The 7945-nt window shown below is 47.2% G+C and overlaps 1 long non-coding RNA gene across 1 annotated transcript in view; it reads right to left on the bottom strand.

The window, feature by feature from the left end:
• Positions 1-2283: 2283 nt before the first annotated feature.
• LOC108444901 overlaps positions 2284-7945 on the bottom strand; it is a 7898-nt gene continuing 2236 nt past the window's right edge. The window contains exons 2-3 of the long non-coding RNA XR_001859622.1: positions 6618-6717; positions 2284-2543 (exon numbers count right to left, since the gene is read on the bottom strand). This is a non-coding gene — a long non-coding RNA (uncharacterized LOC108444901). The remainder of the gene's footprint in view (positions 2544-6617; positions 6718-7945) is intronic.

The following is a 7945-nucleotide window of genomic DNA, read 5'->3' as shown; positions in this document are numbered from 1 at the left end:
CAGGAATGGGACTGGATGATTCTATGATGATTCTACCATTTGGATGGGGTTTGATAGGGTTTAATTCAGCCCTGAATCACAAAAATGATCATCCTCTGCAAGCATCCTTCTGCACACAACGTAGAAAACAATCTGCTTAGTGCCCATGGCGCAGTCTGTGTGTGTGGGGGTGTGTTTACATATATATACACATATATAAAAAATTATGTTTTTACTAAGAAAATGAAACAGGTTTTTGTGTTCTCACACTTGGTTTTCTGACGGAAAAGAACTCAGGCTGGGGAATTTTGGATGCAAGCAGGGCTAAGTGCTTTTATTGAGAGCAAAGCAAAAGGTCTGAAAGTGAATCCTGAAAATAAATCAGTATAAAAATATGGTGCTGGAAAGATAGCTGTGGGCACTGGCAGGTGAAAGGGACAGGAGGTGACGACTGCGGCTCTTGGTGTAATGCACTGACACCTCATCAAACCCCTGGCAGACCCTGATCAAAGGTTTATTCAAGGAGCAGCCCAGACAAACCACTTCCGTTCCTTCCCTGATTTACACGGGCGCTGTGGTCTGCACAAGAACGCACCGCCAGCCTTGGGGAACAGCCGAGGGCGGCTGCTGCCACTTTCCGTGCTCCTCCCACAGCCTCCCACCTGCGAGCGCAGAGCTCCGTCCCTGCGGATCTGGCTACACGGAGGAGCTGGGTTGTTGTGACGAGTTCAGGATAGCGTCCCTGATGTTTGGCGAAGTGTTACCAACTTAGAAGGTTAAGGTAAGAAGGTTCTCATTGGGGTGGCTTGTCAAAAGTGGGTTACGCTGGAGAACAGAACAACGCAGACTCCGTGAAGGATATAAACACCAGAACTTGGGGAAGAAGGGCAAGTAGAAGTACAAAAAACCAGAGTTGATAAAGCCTTTTTCAGTGGAAAATAATCTTTAGACCATACCTCAACATTTCAAAGCAAAGCGCTGGAAACTGCCTTTAGATTATTCTCGCTTTAAAAACAAACAACCCCCCACCAACACCCAGGAATTTTGTTTGATGACCGTCCTCTGAATTCAGGGACACGTCAGATCCTTCGTACTGAGCAAGGAAACAGAGTTCTTTTGTGAATCAACAAGTTCCTGGACTTTGTTCTTGAATCTGCGCCCCTCATGTGCTACGAGATCAAAGTGATCTTTTATCCTGTGAATTCACATTGGCCCAGGATATTTACTGACACTCCTCAGACACGGTTTCAGGGAGAGCAAATTGTGTTTCCCTGGTTTACCCCTCTTAGTGCGGACATCAGGGCCATCTCCTGGCCATTGCAGGCGCTGGCGGAGCAGCAGTAAAGGGAAAAAAAAAGTTTTGAAATCGAAGCTGTGAAGCCTGTCAGGAATTATTTGCTCCCCAATACCCGCCTAGGATTTGATCTCCAAAGTACCAAGGAAAACTTTTATCATCTTTGACCTAAGAACTGTCTCTTGCATAGGATTTCTTTCTCCTCCTTAAAGTATAATCCAGCTAGAATTCTTTTTTTTTTTTTTTTTAACCAGTGTATTGCAAAACCAAAAATGCTTGCAAGTTAATTAGTTACACATTCCTTCTCAGGCTTAAATACTTCGTGTCTACACCCCATAGAAAAGCACTGATAGCACCCAGAATTTTATTGTACCCCATGGCCCAATTTTATTGTACCCTCTGAGCTGCCCTCTACCCCTTCTTCTGAACCGGGCTCAGCTGAACCGAGCTGTGTTCAACCGATCCGAATCTCATGGAGCTCAGACGAATGGAGCTGAGCCGAGCTGAGCCGAGCACAGCTGAGTTCAGCCGCACAGAGCCGAGCCAGCCGAAGTGAACCGAGTTAAGCTGAACCCACTCAAGCTCAGCCGAACCAAGCCGAATCTCACAAACTCAGCCGAACTGAGCCAGAGGAAGCGAGCTCAGCCGAATGGAGAAGAGCTCCGCTGAACCGAACCCAGCTCACACGAACACAGGCGAGCTCAGATGAACCTACTCGAACCAAACCGAGCTGGGTGACCTCAGACGAGCTCAGACGACCCCGGCCAAGCTCAGCCAAGCTGACCCGAGTTCGGCCGGACCCCAAAAAGCCCCGCTGAACTGAACCGAGCAGAACCGAGCTCAGCCGAGCCCAGCCGAACTGAAATTCAGCCGAACTTGCATTTCCTGATGTGTAAAGGGACAAGGACTCTGCTGAATCCCAGCACACGAGCGAGAACAGCAGCAAAAGCTCCACGTGAAGTTGATTTACCCCCTTGGAACCAGCCAACATCACAAAAGGCAAAGACACCGACAGATAAGCAAGATTATTTATTTTCTTCCACCACTCCTTGGTGGCTTTATAAAAAATACATTAATGACACCTTGAACATGTCCCACAGCATTCCCAAACTTCGAACCGCTGGGATCGCACAGTGATTCCAACACATTCCAGTGGCAAGCGCTTCGCCCGGGGAGCTGCTCTGGCTGCTCTCGTGACCATTAATTAGCGCGAGCGCAGTCACTGCCTAATGAACTCCTGCCCGACCCTGCACTGCCGTTCGTAGCCGTGCTGAAAGGAATGAGAGGAGGTGTCTTTACAAACAAGACAGTCATAAAGCCAGATACCGACAGGTGAAAGAACCGACCGAGAAGCGCCGAGTTCAGCCAAGGGGAGCCGGGCTCCGCTGATAGGACTCCCCTTCCCCCTCAAGATGGGACCTTCAGTCCAGCCCTTAACCCAGTTCTTGAGGTGGATTTTTAAAGAGGAAACTGGAAACTTTGCTATGACTTGCTCTGTACCAAGGGTGAAGGGAACTGCCACAGCTGCTCCTGGGAAAGAGAAGAGCGATAAGCGCTTCCAGTGATTGTGAATGGGTGTCACTGAGGGCAAGAACAAGAAGGATGTGAGATATTTGGGAGAGACTGCCTGATTCTGGGGTTGGGAAAAGACAAGACACAGCTCTAAGTGCTGGTGGGGAACTGAGCAAGGAAATGGGACAGACCTAAAAAGGAGCAGATATGGATAGGGCAGGAGGAAACTTCTGGTGTACAAACCATAACAGCTAAAAGAGGTGTGGTTCTGCCAGAAAAACAAACTAGTGGTGGGGTGGATGGAATGATAGGAGAACTGCAGGTTCCTGCCTCCTCTTCCCAGTTGCTTCCCAAGCTTCACCTTTAAAGAATAGCTGATGAGTCCTGGCCTAGAAGCAATTAGTTCCACATAACAGGGCTGAAGACAATATCTCATCTACTGCTGTATCCTTAGGGCTTCAAAGGTGGGGAGGAAAATTACAGTGGGGAGAAAAATGTAACCCAAAAGTGAGAACAGAAATGGAAAATTTTTGAAAAGCTGCCTTGATGTCCTGGAGCCATAGCTTCAGAGGGGAGAAAGAAGACGTCTTAGACTAAAAGCCAGTGTTTCAGTGGCTGACAAACCTAACAAAACAAAATCCAAAAAGCAAGATAAAATAAATGGGATTAAAAAGAAAATAATTCTTTTTAATACTTGGGAGAAAGAAAAATAGAAACTTTATAATCTGAAATTTATATTTATTGCTAATGAAAGCTTAAAATATCTGTGCCTGAGAAGACTAACTCAACAGGGATTTTGCATAATGGTAATTCAAAAAGCAGAAACAGACCCCAAAAGTCTCACCAACAGGCCCAGCAGGTAGGCAGGTTTGGCATTTTCTTTATTGTGCTGCAGGTGTATTCAAGACATCTCTCCTCTTTGTTTGACAGAAGCAAGAAAAAAAACTCTTACCAAAACAGGATGTTTCCTTTCCAGTCTATCAAGTAGCTACACACCACCAGCTAGCTATCCACATTTTAAAATCAGCTGGAGAACTTGCATCCCAGAGACCTGGGGACTGTCTGAGGAGAACTCTGGCCAGCTCTGTTAATTGTTAACCGTCCCTGGAACAGCAGGGATGCTGGAGGAGGATGGAAGAGTTCCAGTGTCCCAGTAGTCAAAGAGACCAACCTGGTCAAGCCAGGTCACTCTTAGGCAGTGCTGTGAGTGATGTCCTTTTTTGAGGGAAGTGTGATTTGAAGGATAAAGGCAGCTACACATCTGTGATTTACAGTGAGGGTGGTCATGCACCACATCCAAATACTGAATGGGCTTTCTTACTGCAAGAGATCTGTCTGGAGCCAGCAGGGAGCCCAGGAGCCCAGGGGCCCTGAACTGAGCCTCTCCGAGAGCAAGAAACATGGATGAGGCATGAGACATGCAGATCCAGCTCTCTGGGCATCCAGCTTGGGTTTTTCTCCAACATTACACTGTCTGGCAGGAAAGTGATAGCCAGAAGGTTTGTGTTGTGCACGGCTATCAGGAATGCACAGCCTCCAGTGAAATGCATGGGACACTGGGAAGGAGCTCGCCTTGTCCTCCTTCCACTGTGTGAAGTTCCAGCCTTGGCCAGGAACTTTCTCCAGCCACAAACCCTTACTTTTCTGTATCATTTTGGATGATGATGATGATGATGATGATTATTATTATTGAAGCAAATGTTAATGCTCTGGATCCCAGCAATGTGATCATCAGCTGCCTTGGCAGGCTAACGGGTTTGAAATCATTGGTCCCATCCTCCAGACGTTTTGTCTTATTTCTGTGGGATAGTGCAGTGCTGACAAAAGGGACTGGGACATGGATTCCTCACTGCAGGGCTTGCACAGGCATTGGCCTTCCCCCCTCTCCCGAACTCACCCATCAAACTTGGCACCCAGTTATTCGGTATTGCAGAGAAGTGTGTGGTGCAATCACATCATGGATTCAGGTCCACGACCTCTCAGTGTCTAAGGATTAAACTGTGGCATAAGTAAACAGAGTTGTCGCAAAGGCCTTTTGGAAGACACTTTGACAGTGACTTGTTTCTGTGCAGATGTGCAGGTAAGAACAAGGGACTCTGCTGTGGAGGGTGGTGTGCCCTTGCCAAGAGAGTAAACCCTTGGTGTTACACAGTGGGGGAAGAGATGAGTGTCATACGTAGCCAAAATTGCATCAACCCTGCATCAAAAGAGGTAGCAGGGGGGTTCTGCCAGGGGAGGGAGACTTCTGCCCCTCTCCCCTGCTCAGGTGGGACCCCACCTGAAGAGCTGCCCCAGCCCTGGGGTACAGCACAAGAAATATGCGGAGCTGTCGGAACAAGCCCAGAGGACAAGCCCAAGCTGCTCCAGGGCTGGAGCCCCTCTGCTCTGGAGCCAGGCTGGGGAGCTGCGGGTGCTCACCTGGAGAAGAGAAGGCTCCAGGGAGAGCTCAGAGCCCCTTCCAGGGCCTAAAGGGGCTCCAGGAGAGCTCGAGAGGGACATGGGATAAGGGGTGGAGGGACAAGACAGGGGGAATGGCTTCCACTGCCAGAGGGCAGGGATGGATGGGATATTGGGAAGGAATTCCTGGCTGGGAGGGTGGGGGGGCCCTGGCACAGGGTGCCCAGAGAAGCTGCCTCCTCTCACTCGGCGAGCTGGGAGAGAACACGGGGTCCTGCATGTCCCTGAGCTTGACAGAGATGGATGAGTACAGAAATGGTGAAGGTAAAAGTTCTCCAGCCTTGACCGGTGACATGAGCATGCATTTGTTGGGTGAGTTTATCAGAATTATCTTAAGAAAAGAGACATAAGGTTTCCATGCAGATATTGGATGACTGTCATGCCAAGGGTAGTGGGTGGCTGACACAGCAGAGAGGATGACAGGGCAGGGGGGTGCAAGTTTATACTTGTGGCTTCTTTCAGGCACTTCACTGGGTTTCGGTGCTGGAATTGGGAGAAGTGGAATTGAAGTGGGGGCTTAAAAAACACACAGAACTCAATCAAAAAGGACAAGTTTTGTGTGTGACTGGGTTTAATAGTTTCTTCAGTCCTAAAATTGTTTGCTTACAGTATGTTTTCAGCCTAGAAAAATTATAAGATAGGATGGTTTCAAAGCCTAAACAAACCTCATCGAATACTGGTTTTCATTAATGATTTCTGGGCACTCCAGAAAACATTTCTAGACTTGCCTTGTTCGCAATGGCTCCTTTGATGGTCAGAATTGAATACATCAGGCATAAATATGTGTATTTTTAAGCCAAGTATTTTGCTCAGTAACAGGATGAAATAGTGAAAAAACTTTAAAAATCAGTACTTTGTTTAAGTCTTCCAAACACTCTGAAATTTTCATGTATACAGACTTCTCCTGCCAGTTTTTTTGGAACAGTAAATTTGTGGGGACATGCCTCTGTTACCCTGCAATTTCATGTCCATTTCCATGTCTGTTGTGTTGTTAGTCTGCTTCCTGCTTTGTGGTTTATTTGGGTAAACTGCCTTTTAAAATTGTTTTTGTTACCTTCTGTGAGCATGCCAGAGGCCCTAGGGTGCCAATACATGAGAATATTAATGCTCCTTTTGACTTCTGTGTCCCTCTGCTTGTTTGTGACCTAATCCTGAATCTCTGCCCAACCTGCTGAGCTGAATTTTCTGCGTCCTGACCAGATAAGGAGGAGCAGTGGGTCAAGAGACACTCCAACCAAATACTGACAGAGAAAGTATACCTTTGTGCAGTTATAAACATTGGATGTCGTTGCTGGATCACCCAAGGCAGTGAATGTTCCATGCAGGTTAGTTTTTCACACCAGTATCTACTTACTTTATCTCTGGTTGTACTTACTTTGCTGGGGTTGATCCAGAGCAGGACATACACAGTAAAATAAGGAAAAGAAACATCACAAATGCAGCAAGGCCGACCCAAAAGGCAATGACGATGGAGTCTGTGGACACAGCACAGTAATTCTGTCACTGCTACCATGGCAAAAATAAAACACAGCAAGATGATTTACCATCTCTAATAAAGGTGTGCCATTTGATTCACTCAGTTTCTCCTTTTAGAGAGAGAGGACTCTAAGTGCCAATTTGTTAAAGGTCTCGGGAGCCTCCTAATAGTTAATGGTAACAGGAATGAGGGAGGGGTTGGGAAAAGCCTCTAGAGAGTGTTCTGGTGACTAGAACTGTGCAGATATTTGAATATGGTTCCTTTGACACAACCACAGTGCAGGAAGCAGTGTGGTGCTCAAGCCTGAGCTGTTACTGCCAAATCCTGCAGGATCTTTAAGGAGAGGCCCTCAGGGAGGGAATTCCAGCCTTGAAAGCATTTTATACCAAGAGAAATAGCAAGGGAAGTTTGTTGCAAAGTGCCTGTGACTCTCCCAGGACATCAGTGCAGTGGAAGAGAATGTGCCCCTTGCCCTGTTCAGCTGCAGTGCCTCTGCAACCACCATAAAATACTGCAAGACGCTGCCTGCTTTACCAGGAGCAAATGGTTTATTTAAGGAACGAGAGGATTCCCAGTGCCAAAGTGTGGCCACAGTTGGTTTAGTGGGAGTGTGAGGTGGCTGGGGGAGCAAAGGGAGCTGCTCTTTCATGAAGGCTACAGTGCTGTGCCAATTATTGCCTGAGCCGTGGGCTCACTGAGGGAGGGGATGAATCCACTCCTGCCCCCACAGCACATTTGGCCACTGTTTCAAAAATGCTCCTTCCTGGGATCTCTGTGGTGGTGGCCTTGGGAAGTTTGGGTGCTCTGCCCTGGATTCACAGCCGGCGACTCACTTCAGAGGAGGTGAAAAAGAAGGGTCACTGACTCCAGAGACAAATATTGACCAAGATAAAATAAATCTTCCCTCTGAAAGGACAGAAACATTGTGTTCTTTGAAACAAGTCCAGTATGTTTGATTGAGTGTTTCTTTGTGAAAAAGTTCAGTATGTGTCGGCATTAAAGCCACAAAGAGATTAAGGGAATTAGCCCAGCTCCTTTTAAACACAAAACTAGAGCTGGTCCAGCTGCGCCCTTATCAAAAACCTGAGTTTTGGCTGTGCTACTGAGAAATATCAATGGGGAGGGGCAGCTTATTTTATTCTTCCTCTGTTAATGAAAGTTTCAATGAGCTTTAGTTCAGAAGATGCTAAATTAGCACATGAAGCCTGATGCTCTGACCCGCTCTT

Source organism: Corvus brachyrhynchos, unplaced genomic scaffold, assembly GCF_000691975.1.
Source record: "Corvus brachyrhynchos isolate BGI_N302 unplaced genomic scaffold, ASM69197v1 scaffold412, whole genome shotgun sequence".
In the NCBI taxonomy this organism is placed as follows: Eukaryota; Metazoa; Chordata; class Aves; order Passeriformes; family Corvidae; genus Corvus; species Corvus brachyrhynchos.
This window is presented reverse-complemented; position numbering and strand designations above follow the sequence as displayed.